General features: G+C 39.9%; 1 long non-coding RNA gene across 1 annotated transcript in view; it reads right to left on the bottom strand.

The window, feature by feature from the left end:
• Positions 1–10,009, bottom strand: part of LOC117244375 — a 12,141-nt gene extending 2,132 nt beyond the window's left edge. The window contains exons 1-3 of the long non-coding RNA XR_004497322.1: positions 9,593–10,009; positions 8,533–8,686; positions 7,206–7,299 (exon numbers count right to left, since the gene is read on the bottom strand). This is a non-coding gene — a long non-coding RNA (uncharacterized LOC117244375). The remainder of the gene's footprint in view (positions 1–7,205; positions 7,300–8,532; positions 8,687–9,592) is intronic.
• Between the last annotated feature and the right edge of the window lie 3,551 nt (positions 10,010–13,560).

The raw sequence follows: 13,560 nt of genomic DNA on the forward strand, positions 1-13,560 counted from the left end.
CTGACCCACACTAATGGGATCACTGATCACTCAGTGCTGACCCACACTAATGGGATCACTGATCACTCAGTGCTGACCCACACTAATGTGTGCTCCTGGTGTGCCACATCCACCCCTCAGCTGAGTTGACACAAGGAATTACCCACATGGCCCAGCACACCACTGAGAAGGAGCAGGGGAAACATTTGCATTTCTGAATGTACCAGTTATTGTGTTTCAGTTTCCAATCTAATGTTATAACTTCTGGCTTTTATCTTCCCATACTTGGGCAATGGGAAAATATATTTTTTCAGTCAATTACCATACTAATATATTGTACTGCTTTGCTTGCATGTAATGAAAAACTAACTAGAAACAATACATCTCAAAAGCCTCAACAGTTACAATCTACAGATAACACCCACTGTGTGCTGCAGTTCCTTGGACAGAAGATTCACTGATTAAATGAATGTTTGATATATAAAGGAAGAGTTCACCACAAGACCTGATAAAAACAGCTTAAGACTTTCAAGTGAACTAAGATTAGAATTACAGGTTACCCTGGTTACAGCTGCTGGTGAATTTCAAAAGCAGTTTGAATTAGCCTGAATCATTCATTGCATGCCTTAGCTAACATATGAAAGAAAAAAATCTGACAATGAATTATCACTTGAGAAGGAAATTCTGATCTGAACCGCTGTTACTAAATGTAAACAAATTTTTAATTAGTTTTTCTCAATGACTTCAGGTTGTCCTATTATTGATAGTACCTCAATTGTTATTTGCAAATAAGCAGAGGCTTTGCTAAATAAGTTATAGAAGACTTTGTAATTAATTTTGATGTGATCTACTCCTCTTGATAAATCCACTGGGAAATTAACTCAGCTGGATACTACCACAATTATTTGTATTAAAGTCTCAAATCTTCTACAGATAAATTTACTGTGATAAAATGTATGGACTAGGAAGAATTCACAAAGCTGTATTTCAACTAACCATTAAAAATTCAATGAAATATCATGAAAAATACTCCAAAAACTAAGTATTAATACTTAAGAAATTGTGAAGGAATGTAGCCCTTGTTCAGTTAAAAGAGTTCAAAGAGAGGGGAATGGTCATTTTCTCAGCAAACAGAGGAAAGATTATCCCTCTTTTGAAATAGGCTAAATATTTATCCAGATAATAAATGTGGGGTTTCTTAAAGCTAACTCATCTTCAGTGATACTGTTTTATGGGAGAGATCCTGACAGAGAGATTTATCACTGGGGAAAAAAAATTAAGAGAGACATTTAAACAGTACAGAAGAATTGCACAGGGATGTTTACCCTAATGTCAATCTTCAGTGTGCCCTGAGCTTAAACCACTCTGAGGATGAAGTTCTCTGAGCTTCACAATCTATTTTGGCCATTATTCATGAGCTAACATTATAAATCACCTTCCTTGGCAAAAAGGCAAAAAATGAAACCAAACACAGTGATCTTTCTATGTGGAAGCCCCATAATGAAAGCAATCTGAAGATCAATCACTGACAATTCCAGCTCCTACTAAAAGTCAGCAATTTTATGAATAGCAAACATTTTCTCAGCCAGGACCTAACAAGGCAACCAACTCCTATCCTGCACTCTTGCAAATATCTGTTATTAATAACAATTTCATCTACAGTTTATATCATCCTCCAAGAAGAAAAGAAACAACTATAGGTTCACTGACAACTGAGGCCAGATTTGGATGTATTTGAATTTTCCTCTAGATGTCAATAGCTTATTAAATGTAACAGCTTCACAACCAAGATGCAGAAATGAAATATGTAAATTAAAGCATTTTAATATTTAAGCATGTATTAAAAGTCTAAGAGTTTTCTAAATGCCAGATTAATGACAAAGGTCAGTGATTATCAGTCCAGTTTTTCAAAGTGACACAGCAGGTTTAACATCTGTGCACCAGAGCACAATGCTGAAGCTCCTTGGGAGTTCCATGAGAACCCACTTGTGCCTGTGGTTCCTTTTAAAGATATCAGATATTTTCTTATGCTTCTTCAAATCCGTATTTCCCACTCTTCTAGATGTCCTACAGTCAAAAACTGAGTTAGATGAATTTACTCTACACTCTTTCTGTTGAAGAAGAGCAAATATGAATTCAGTGTAAGATTCTGAGTTTGTGAAACGAAGGTTAAACGGCCTAAGTTTATACAACAGTTTCTAGGATAGGGCACTTATTGAGTCCTTGTTTCCAGCTTAAAGAATTAATTAACCAATTGTCCAACAACTCCTTATGACAACCCAGTTTGTTCTCACTCCAACACTTCTATTTTAACAACACTTTCCTCCTGCTGCTCAGTCTTCTCTTTGTAGAGATTTCTGGACTGTAGTTGTAGGATTTCCATCTCTCTCTCTCATTTAGTCCCTCCTGACTTCAATAAATTTACACAAAAACCCTTCCTTTTCCTTCTGTTCTGGTCATTAGATTTTGGAATTTCCTGTTAAGGAAACTTCCCAGTCTGACCAGTTACAGAGCCACACTCACACCACAGCAGCATGTCACTGCTGGGGCTGAAGCCCCTTTGAAGCCTGACAGGTCCCTGTGTCTCCCCCACTCACACCAGGTTTCCCATAGCTGAGCCCCAGATGTCTCATTCCATAAAACAATTTATCTGTGGTGCAATCACACAGAAACAGCCCAAGCTGCCCTTCCCAAGGAGGGAGCCTGAACAAAGCAAACTCTAGATTTTTATCCCCTCACAGATCAAGCAGGAGAAAGTCTGAGGTTTCAGCTCCTGCCATGAGTGTCCTCAGCTGGCACAGCCTCTCGCCCTTTCTTACCCGAAGGGTCAGAGCTCACCTGCAGCTGTCCCCAGCCACCTGCAAGGAATGGATTCCCCAGCACAACCTCTGCTGGGCTCCCCAAAGAGCCATTCTTCCCACCCAGAACCCTCTGCTGGGCTCCCCAAGGAGCCATTCTTCCCACCCAGAACCCTCTGCTGGGCTCCCCAAAGAGCCATTCTTCCCACCCAGAACCCTCTGCTGGGCTCCCCAAAGAGCCATTCTTCCCACTCACATGGGGTGGGTGAAAACGATCCATGTTTTACTCCAAACAAACAGGAACAGAGTCAAGGGAGCAGCCTATATTTTTCAGAGGTAATCTAACTGCTCAATAACCTGAAGTTCAGTAGCAAAGCATCCTCTAGCAAATGGAACTCATTTTAAGTGGTAAATCAGCAAGGAGAATCAACCAGTACCCTCCTACAAGTGTGACAGACCCACTTGCACCTGACATGCACTTTGCAGTTCAAAGATAAAAATTTATGCTCAGCAAGGGTAAATACAATTGGGAAACAGCTAATGGACATATCAGGGAGCAGCAGAAACAGCTGTTCCACAAGGGAAGACAGCCCAGGAGCTGAGGCTGCAAGCAGCAATCTTACCTGGCAGGCCAGTGCCACAGCATCCAGGCAGAGCTGGGCTGCAGATGCTCTGGTGGCCATCCAGTGATCCTCTGACAAGATGCAATAAAAGAACAAGTCCAAGGTAAATTCTGAAACCCCATTTGGCAAGTTGGGACAGGAGGAAACAGGGCTAGCTACCACACAGCTCCTGAAGAGGAGAAAAGCAGAGGGGTGTGGGTGGTGATCCCAGATGAGGCTGCTCCAGACAGTCAATGCTTGTTAATGTACTGAGGGCCCTGTAAAAACACTCTCCTGCAGAGAGCAGTGCCCTGCACCAGCAAAGGGTGTCAGCTCCATGCCAGCAGGAACCTCCAGGAAGGGAAGATGTGCCTGCTGCATGCACACACACCCTGTGGCACACACACACCCTCGGGTGCTGGTTCCCCACGGGAAATGAGGGCTCTGCTGCAGCCAGGAGCACGAGCAGCTCCAGTGCCTCCCCAAAGGAACCTGGCTTCAGAAGGGGCTTAAAGAGTGGCACTGCTGAACATTCCCTGCACAGCTTTACATTGCTAGCAAACCTTATTGATCCTTTAACAGAGTAACCTCTCTTACCCAGAGAACTAATGGGTTAGGGTGGACAGCTCCTAGAGAAATAACTTATACATACAAAATTATGTGCTGGAAACAATTCATCTTTCTATTCCTCATATAAAACATTCTTTGAATGGTACCTCAAAATAACCTAACCTTTCACTTTTGTGAAGCTAAAAAAGATTTATAACAGCTGAAATCTGCCTGTAGTCCACATTTTAGCTCCCAAAACAATTTAAATACTTTACTACACTGGAGGTTTTTTGTCTAGAGACAGAATATCTTTAAAAGAAAATGAAATCTGACAAAAATAAAGGTTCTAACCAATACAATCTGGCCTGATAAATAGGCAAGGAAAGAAATTTGCTAATATTCTGCACCATAGCATAGAACTGGGAGGTAGAAGTAAAAGATTATTTTTCACTATAGGTTTAATCTGAATCTCATTTTGTTCATGAGTGAAAAAGAAAAGCCAAAAGAAAATAGAAGCAGGGAACCTGGACATATAATTTTGGCAGAAGAATGTAATAATTTTCATCAGAAATATATCTATAGTAAAATTAAAGTTTTTAGAAATTATTAGTTCTGCCTGAGATGCAATCTTGATACTGTATGTTTAATATTTTCCATTTTCTGAACAAGTATGTTAAAAGTAATTAGATGAAAGGAAAAGCAAATCACAGAACACTGTAAAGTATTTCTAGAATCAGTTTTTCAAGGTAAAGAGCATTGAAAACTGTAATTTAGTCCTGGACCCTTAGAATTTCCTAACAAAAGTACATTATAATTTTTTAAAACCAACCAGCATTTACAAATACACAGTTCACTTGATTTATGCCAGTGAATCTACAAAAAGGTGAACAATTTGCAAAGATAAATTTCTCCAAATGAACTTTTCACATACAGTTTTAAGGCCTCAGAATTTATTGCTACAAAATTATAGACACAGAGGGTTTAATGAGCAAATTCATGCTCTTAAATCTGCAGGAGGAAGAAAATAAAAGGTACTAAGCATGATTCTGAGACCTCTTCCTGACCTAAAAAACCCAGAGAGTGCCCAGTGCTGTGCAGTCACTGATCAACAGTGATGTCCCAAAGAGAATCCATATCTCACACCAAACACAGGTGCTGGGAATTTCCAGTGCCTACAAGTTTAAGTGGAAAAAGCCAGAGCTGCAAACAGCAAAGATTCTTTTGGCACCTGATGTCCAGAGCCAGTTTTTGTTAGCTAAGCTCACTGAGGGAATTAACTTTTATTACCCCATTATTACAGATTGAAAAGTGTATAATTTCATTTTTGTATTTTAATATTTTGTCTTTATTACTTTTTTTTCTTTTTTAATTCTTTTAGCTACACTTACTCCTACTGCAAAAAGAATTCACCAACTTTCATCAAATTCTGGCCTTTAAAGGCAACTTGATGTGACAACAAAGATGTATTATTATTTTCTGAAAAGAGGGAAAACACTGCCCTCTAATAGAAACAAAGAAGGAAAGAAAATGATTTGTAACATTAAAATGTGTCTGAAGCGAACCATTTAAATGACAATAGCAAGAGGGAGCTTTACTGAAAGGATAATGAGAAAATCACTTAGCAGCTGGTACAAAGAAAAAAAGCTGTTAACATGTGAAGACTTTCCCTAGAAGCTTTGTGGTTACCAGAAAACAAGAAACATTCAGAGGATACAGAGAAGGGGAAGCAACTCAGTCGTGGAACTCTGTACAATTTAAGGTGATCCTGGTGTAATTGGCTGTGCCTTCACATGCCCTGGTGTAAAGCAAAATGTGTTAACAATTGTCTTTAGAGTTTTATTTCCCACAGAACTTGAGCTACATCCAGGCATATACACTGCTAACATGCCGACCCTCTGTTGATAACCAGAGTTTTTTTAACTGCTGTGAATATCTGTTTCGCTCACCCTGTGACCATCAGCATCACCCTGTAGATATGAGTTGGTTTGAAAATTATTCTAGTCACATTTTGCCAAGATTTTCCTCATTTAGTTTGCTTTTGGACCTTAGTTTCACCGAGTACTGTTCAGAGGATGCAGGATCTGATTTAGAAAGGATTTAAGGGGGCCTTCCATGTAATTTTGTGCAAACTGTATTGATGATAATAAAATCTAGTAAACAAATAGTGGGATTAAATGGAATAAACTTGGGGCAAGTAGTTTTGGAATGGAAGAAATATGCTGCTCTTCAGCCTCATGCTCCTGAAGTATTTCACTGATATAATTACTTTTTCAGTCTTTTTTAAGTAAGGAAATGCCACTTTCTCTGTTTTAAAGAGGAAAAGAAAAACACTACATGGGAAGATTATTTGGATGCATCAACAGCACTCTGGAGTATTTACTTGAACCTGTGACTCCCACATCAAACTAAATTATAAAAATAAATAGCCTAGTTAGATTGCTTTCAGCTTGCTTTCTGGTAGTTGAATAATTTGAAAGACTGATTTCTCTGCCCCATGGACAAGAGTCCCCATCCTCGTAGTTATATTTGTCTTTTTCTGAGGACAGACAAGATGTGGGAGCTGCATGAAAAATTTACTTTGTCCAACAGGCCAGAAGTAGCAAAAACAGTTTTGGGTGACTGCAGTGAAATAACAGAGCACGTGAGTTTATAGAACCATCACCTGAACACTTTCCATTACCCTTAAATTCACAGCTTAAATAGAAAAGAATTTCAATGGGGTAAAATATCCTCTATTGACTAACATTTTCATTACAGGGAACAATACAGCTCAGGAGAGAATAGTGTGTTGCTGTTGGTTTCTAACGGGTGTTTATTATCCCCAGGCGTGCTGCAGTAGGAGAGTACTGCAGGTGATTAATGATTTTACCTGCTGCAAAAGAGAAACTGCAGAAATGTTCATCTCATTTTTTTATCAGAGATACACCACTAAAGTGTAAATATCCAAGTATTTGTAGAGGAGGACACTTTGGAATCAATAAGGAATAGACTCAGTCACCTTAAGAGCCATATAATTTGGAGTCCAGAAGTTATACCTTTTATGAACTGACAGACTTTTCCCTACTGGTAATTTGAGTTACAGAATAGCTTCATCTTTCAGATGAGTTGTTTTGGAAACATCATGTCACAGAAAACTATTCTATCTGTGCTAAAAATAGACCATCCAGTCTGGGCTGAGTATGCTACAAGCATTACAAATTCTGGCTCATCTAGTCCTGCATTAACTCCAGCTTTAGAATCACACTGATTTAAAATTGTTTTGGCTGAGATGACATACCTCAGGTCTATGTAATTCAGTGTATTTTTGGTGCGGCCACTTTTCTGCAGGTGAGGTCCATCTTCCTCTTTCAGCTCTGCCAGTGTTTTTGTATCTGCAAAGAGACCTGCAGCTGCCTACGAGTTTTCATGCTGTTAACAAAATCATGTGTGTCAAAGATAAAATTCTCATTTCTAATGAAGGAGGGAAGGAATAACTACAAACCCAGGAGCTCAGACACCATGGCATTCATCTTGCACATTAAAAGTACAGATTTAGGCTATTAATCTGGAGCAGCAATTAAAATGTGAGCCTCCCATATGAGAAATTCTAAGTATTTTAAGTGCTGGGTGCCTGGCTGTTCTCAGGTAGACAATTTTCTGTCTCCTTTTCTTTCTTGATAACAGCCATTTTGTGAATGTCTTTTCCTATCTCTCATTTTGACCAGGTCTTCCATCCTGCATTTGTCCAAAGTCTGGGATCAGGAAAGATTCAGTTTAGGGGATTCAGCAATTTTGTAACAGCAAACCTCTAAATCTTTTACAGAACATTCCCAGGTGATTCTACTTGTGAACATTTATTACCCTGAAGGCTTCCACTTCACTGAATTTCAAAAGTCTTTTTTTTGCAAGCAGATGAGGTGCTGAAAACATTCAGATAAAGGTTACAAGAACCCTCTATAATATGAAGAAGCAGGCAGCCTAAGAATAAGAATTGTTCCTACTTCTTCCAACAAAAATTACCTTGGATAGCACTGTAATAACGATGGCATTAGAGGACATGAGTGTTTTCAGTTCCTGTATAGACTGTTGTCCTGTAACCTACAGATTTGTCTGGGCTAATTCCCCCTTCTGCTGTATCCAGGTGCCCTAGCACTTTCAGCCCCAAGAATATCAGAAAACATCAGAATATCAGAACATTCAATCAGATAACAATCAGAGAGAGTATCAGCAGCTCCAGCTCTCCACAGAGGCTCCCCGACCCAGCTGCTGCCCCATCACATGTAACAAACTAGTAACAATTAAACCAGCACAACTCCTAAAGCCTAACCTCATTAATTACCAATGCTGCACAGTGGCTTTGTGCAGGTTTCAGGTCATCATCACAATAAACAGGAAAAGAATATTGTATAGCCAGTCCTGAGGCATCCACAGTACTATTTCCAAGTGTGACTCATCATTATTCTTTAAATTCAATTCCAGGGGTTCTTTTCAACCAGGAGTCAAAAGTCCTAAACCCCCCACCAGTTTTAAGCTGTGAAATTCCTCTGACTCCTGTGGAGCAGTTTCTGCCATTAACTGATGTGAATTATATCAGAATTAGACACCACCTCTCTGAACACTCATACCTGCTTCTCTCCTGTATCTCTGCTGCCTGGGCTCTCTCAGTGCCTTCAGGTCCTGCTGACTGCCTGAGCTTCCCCTCACAGCAATTCAGCTGCAGTAGGTACTGCAAAAGCATGTTGGTCTGCCAGGACATTTCTTCTCCCCTATTTTGTCCCTCTTTAATGGAATCATTTATCTTTTAATACTGGAAAAGTAATCTCAGGAAAATAAACATAAAAACTACTGCTTAATTAATCTTCCAATCCTCCTTCCTCCTCATTTCACCAATCAGAGCTTTTTCGGAGCCACATTTTTTTAAGCAGCCTATGTAAACCAAATCATCACTATGTTTGTGTCTCCTTCCTCTCAAAAATCTTGTGTTACAACCCCCACAACACTCCCTATCTCATTTCTTTCTTCCATATTTCTATCTTAATAAAGCAATAGATGAAACTAGCAAATAAAGACAAATAAAGACAACAATGTACTCTCAGCCTCTGATAGCCTTGTCACTGTTTTCTCAAACAACATCTCTTAAATTGCCAGCTGGATCTCTCTCTTTTTAAATTGTTTAATTCTCTTTAATAATATCTACTTGTTCCCTACCAGACTTGACCTTCCATCTAACATTTGGTCTATGAAAACATGCAGGAGCAAATGGAAAATAACCTGGATTTTCACCTCTTGCTCCTGTGGTGTTTCAGCAAAAACAAAGTCAGTTACCTCTCGCAAAAACTGACAAATCCGCAACATTCTGAGTGTTGGTTTTCTACATGTTTTTAAAATACTGCAATGCAATATTTTCTTTGCACTTTTGCTTGGTGAGAGAAACTACTTGTACAGCTTTTCCTTTCATCTCAACCAAAGAAAATCATGTGTCTAGTACCTGTCACATTTACATGGCCTTACTGGCAGGAAACTTGCATAAAACATATTTGCTTGTTTTATCTAAATAATCCCATTATTTGCCAACAAATAATGTAAACAATGCAATACACAGAAATAGATATCAAACTGGATTTGAGTCAATAAGCTAAGGAGGAAAATAACTTATGTCTCAGAGTATGGGAAATATTATCCTACCAGGTATGTTTAAGTCTTATTTTGTTTCCATCAAAGCCTGGTTGCAGGGACAGCTCATTTCATTTTCCTGAGAACCAATTTAACCATGGGATATTCACAGAAAAACAGGTGGCTGAAGACAGCTGGCAGAGACTAAATACCCAGCTTTAATCCAACTCAAGTATAATGAAATTAATACTCCAATTTCTAACGTAGTACCTTGCTTTTCAACCAACACTTTAAAATTTAGAAATTTAAAGAGAAACAGGTTAGAAAGGTAAAGTGCCTCTAAACCAGTAACACCCACTCAACTGGATCAGCATGGAAGGTGTGAGAGATGCTCACTTTTAAAAATTTTAAAAGGTTTAGTAAAAGCCTTAACAAAATACAACAAAGGCCTGAATAAGGAAAAAGGGCAGCGCAGCAGGAGCCGGTGACCAGGCAGCCATGAGCACCTCCACAAAATGGCTGCTCCTCCTTTTATACCCCTGGAGCTGCGGCAGCCAACCCTGGCCCCTCCCCAGGTCTGTCACTCATCTCTTCTCCACCGTCCATTGGTGGACACGACTTTCTTGTACCCTGATTGGAGGTGAGGTGCTGCCATGCCCTGCCTCCCTAGCAGCACGCCTCCCCTGTTCTAGGGGTGTGTGTACATGCTCACCCTCCTCATGTCCCTGAGAGCCAAGGCTGTCCATTGGCAACAATACGGAGCAGGGAGAGGGGCCAGTGGGGAGAGCAGAGTGTGTCCAAACAACAAACCACAATAACATATCAATTAAACTTCTTTTAACATATACACAATATTCATCTCCTAACTGTGAGAGCCAACCATCACATTATCCATCTATAACAATAGGCAACACCCAGCAGCTTTCCAGTCTTGTCCAAATCTGTCCAGATTTGGCTTCTCAACCCATTTTACAAGTTGGTCCTAAAGCCAGATGTGCTTTGTCCATCCCCCAGCCCTGTTCTCTCACAGAACCATAGCATATGCTGGGTTGGAAGGGAGCCATCGGGATCATCGAGTGCGGCTGCTGGTCCTGGACAGGACAGGCCCAGCAGTCCCACCCTGTACCTGAGAGCATTTCCCAGTTACAAACACAACAGGGCTGCTCTGTCCCAGCTGCAAAATCTGGCACTTCTCTGTTCACCCCGATGCTGATCTCGAGGCCTCTCTGCAGGGTTAACAGCTCCTCCCAATTTAGTCCTGGCACAAACTTAGTGCTCCTTCAAATCCTGTGGCAATGTCATTAAAGTGATTGCTGGCTTCAAAGCACAGCAAGGCAAAGAGGAACTGGGGATCTGCAGGTACTTCAGTGAAAGGTGATGTCAAAGGAAGAGAAACAAGAGGATAAAAAAAAGTGTAAAGAGCAAAGGAAAGTCAATGTAGGAGAACCAATAGAGGCCTTCAATAGCTGAAGAAAAACTGGGCTGTGTACACTGGGAGGTAGATTAGTCTGGTCAAAATTAACTTTTTTGAAGATCTGTGTCCCTTCCTACCTATACTACTTTTTAACTAGTCTTTCTTTGTACAGGATGTTTGTGGAACCAGGTTTTGTTCCAGACTAGCATTTAGTGACAACAGATTTAAGAGACAAGTCTGCACAGTGATAGGAGACACATCAGACAATTTGAAATGGCAGTGCTGTACTTCTATGGAAGGATGTAACATGTGGGAGTGAAAAATCCCTCTGGCCAAACAGCTTTCACTGAAACTCTGCTAAAATAGCTTTGTGCTCCTGAAGGGTTTGACTTATAAAAAAGAAATTATATGTAAGCTGCAGGCAACATTCAACATCCCATACTCTAAGCCCAGAACCCAGTAACAAAGATGGTTAACTAGCTCACAATGTGAAACAAATTTTAATTATATTTAAATTCTCAACATTATTTAAAGACAAATAACATAATGAGTCCATCAGAGAGCAGAGACAAAAACTGTAGTCCCCTAACAACCAGCAGCCTAAGCATGAGGCTGAGATAGTCACAGGAGCAATGCATACTTAGCACAATAACCTGTTATGGGTTTCACACCTCAAACACTTTCATGGATCCCATTAGACTACTATGAATGGAAGCAAACATTAAAATGTATTCACTGTCCTTCTGTAGTTTTAATTCAGTCTAGGCATGAGTTAAATATGAATTTGTGAAAATCAGTTTTCACCTTGTGTTATAAGAGTGAATTGTGAGGAAGGTCTTTTTGTGAAAGGCCCCATCCTTGCAGAAAAACTGTGAAATAGAGAGTGAACACAAAGGTGAATGGATAATAGAAATGCCTTTGAGACAGCAAAGAATGAACAAAAGGGGCTAATATTCTGTAAATAGTATCTTTGAGTTTTGCACAGCATTTCTAATGGAAGCAGGAAAAAATTGTACTTCTGTGTAGTCCTTGCTATCATTCCCAGTTCTTTCCTACCTCTCAAGTCACATCACTGCAGGTAAAATCAAATTAACCCAGGATAGGATTGTTTTTCATGTCTTTCCCAGGAACAACTCCTAAAGTCACTTCAGAGAGGTGTGCACCACTGAGAGTACTGGGGCTGTTACTGGTGTCCTTAACAAGCAGTGTTAGAACTTCAGTGCCTGATGTAGCAGCCCACTGACTTAATGGTGCTTCTCACTGGGAACAGAGTGCACCTGTGGTTTGTCACCTGTGCATGTGCCCAAGGCACTTGGCACACTCTAAATTTCACCCTCAAATGATTTGAAACTTTCTAACACTGGCCAGGAATGTAAAACTCCAGGAGAAAGTGGAGTCTTGCTGAATTGTAACGAGTTTCCTTAAACAGGAGTGAGAACAGCAAAAGGACATTCTGCCAGATCTTAAGCAGAGGGAATTTTAGGGCTCCAGGACCTGTCAGAGGTGGAAAACAAGTCCTGCTGTGTGTTGAAGGGAGGACGGACAGCAAGGGGTGAACAGGGAAGAGCTGACTGGCATTCTTTAACATTGAGATTCAAAGGAAACAGACCCTTACCTTTTCCCATATCCTAGAGCAAGTGTCATCAAGCTTTTTAACCATACACCACCCAAATTCCCATATGCTTATCACTTCACAACACAATTTGAAAAACATTTCAGCATCTCACACAATGAGGAGGAGGAAGATGTTAATAGAAATAGAGATGTCAGGAAGGAATCCCTGGGCATTGTGACAATGTGAAAGGATTTTATCAGTTCATCAGGTTAATCCAATTTGGCTGGTCATTCCCGCTAAAGTAATCCAATTCATCTGCTTGTTCCTGACAATAAATATAAAAGACAAAGGAAAAAATCTTCCAATTGATAAAACATATTCTATAGCAGAGTAAGCTTCCTGGAAAGTTCCAGAGCAAGGGGTTTTTTTAAGACTTCGTTCCATAGTTCCTAGTTACACAGAAACTTCTGAGATAAGTTGAGATAAATCACATTTTTTTAATATACATGCAAACTGTGACTTCCCATATCAGTCACAACTGAGACAGTAAATGCTACAAGGAAAGGTAGTATCAGAATTTTTATTATGTTACAGGAGTTTATTTTCTGCTCACATTTCCAGCTGACCCTGAGAGTAGATTAATGACATTGACTTCTGACCAAAAAAATTAGTGAGTCTTTTTTTCATTCTCTCTCAATATATACCACAGCTTTTTAACAGATTTTGTCAACAACAACAAAGTTTTTTATCTGCTAGCTTATTTTTCACACCAAAAAGCCAATTTTGTAAAGCAATTCCTGAGCTCTCACAGAGCCATTTAGTATTTTAAAAAGTGCAGAGCAAAATTTTAGATTCAGTGCAGACAGAAGGGATTTTCTCCCCATTCCCATCTCCACTGGTTCATTAAAAGCACATATTATCTGCTGGGCAGCACAGGATTGCTATCACAGAGATGCTTGTACAGATGCTACAGAGAGGATGTGTAGAAATGCTGTTAAATAACTTTGCATGGATGTTGGAGGCAATGCCTCCCTGCCAGCCCAGCCCTGTGTCCCAGCTCAGGATCTCTGG

Source organism: Parus major, chromosome 4A (assembly GCF_001522545.3).
Source record: "Parus major isolate Abel chromosome 4A, Parus_major1.1, whole genome shotgun sequence".
Lineage (NCBI taxonomy): Eukaryota > Metazoa > Chordata > Aves > Passeriformes > Paridae > Parus > Parus major.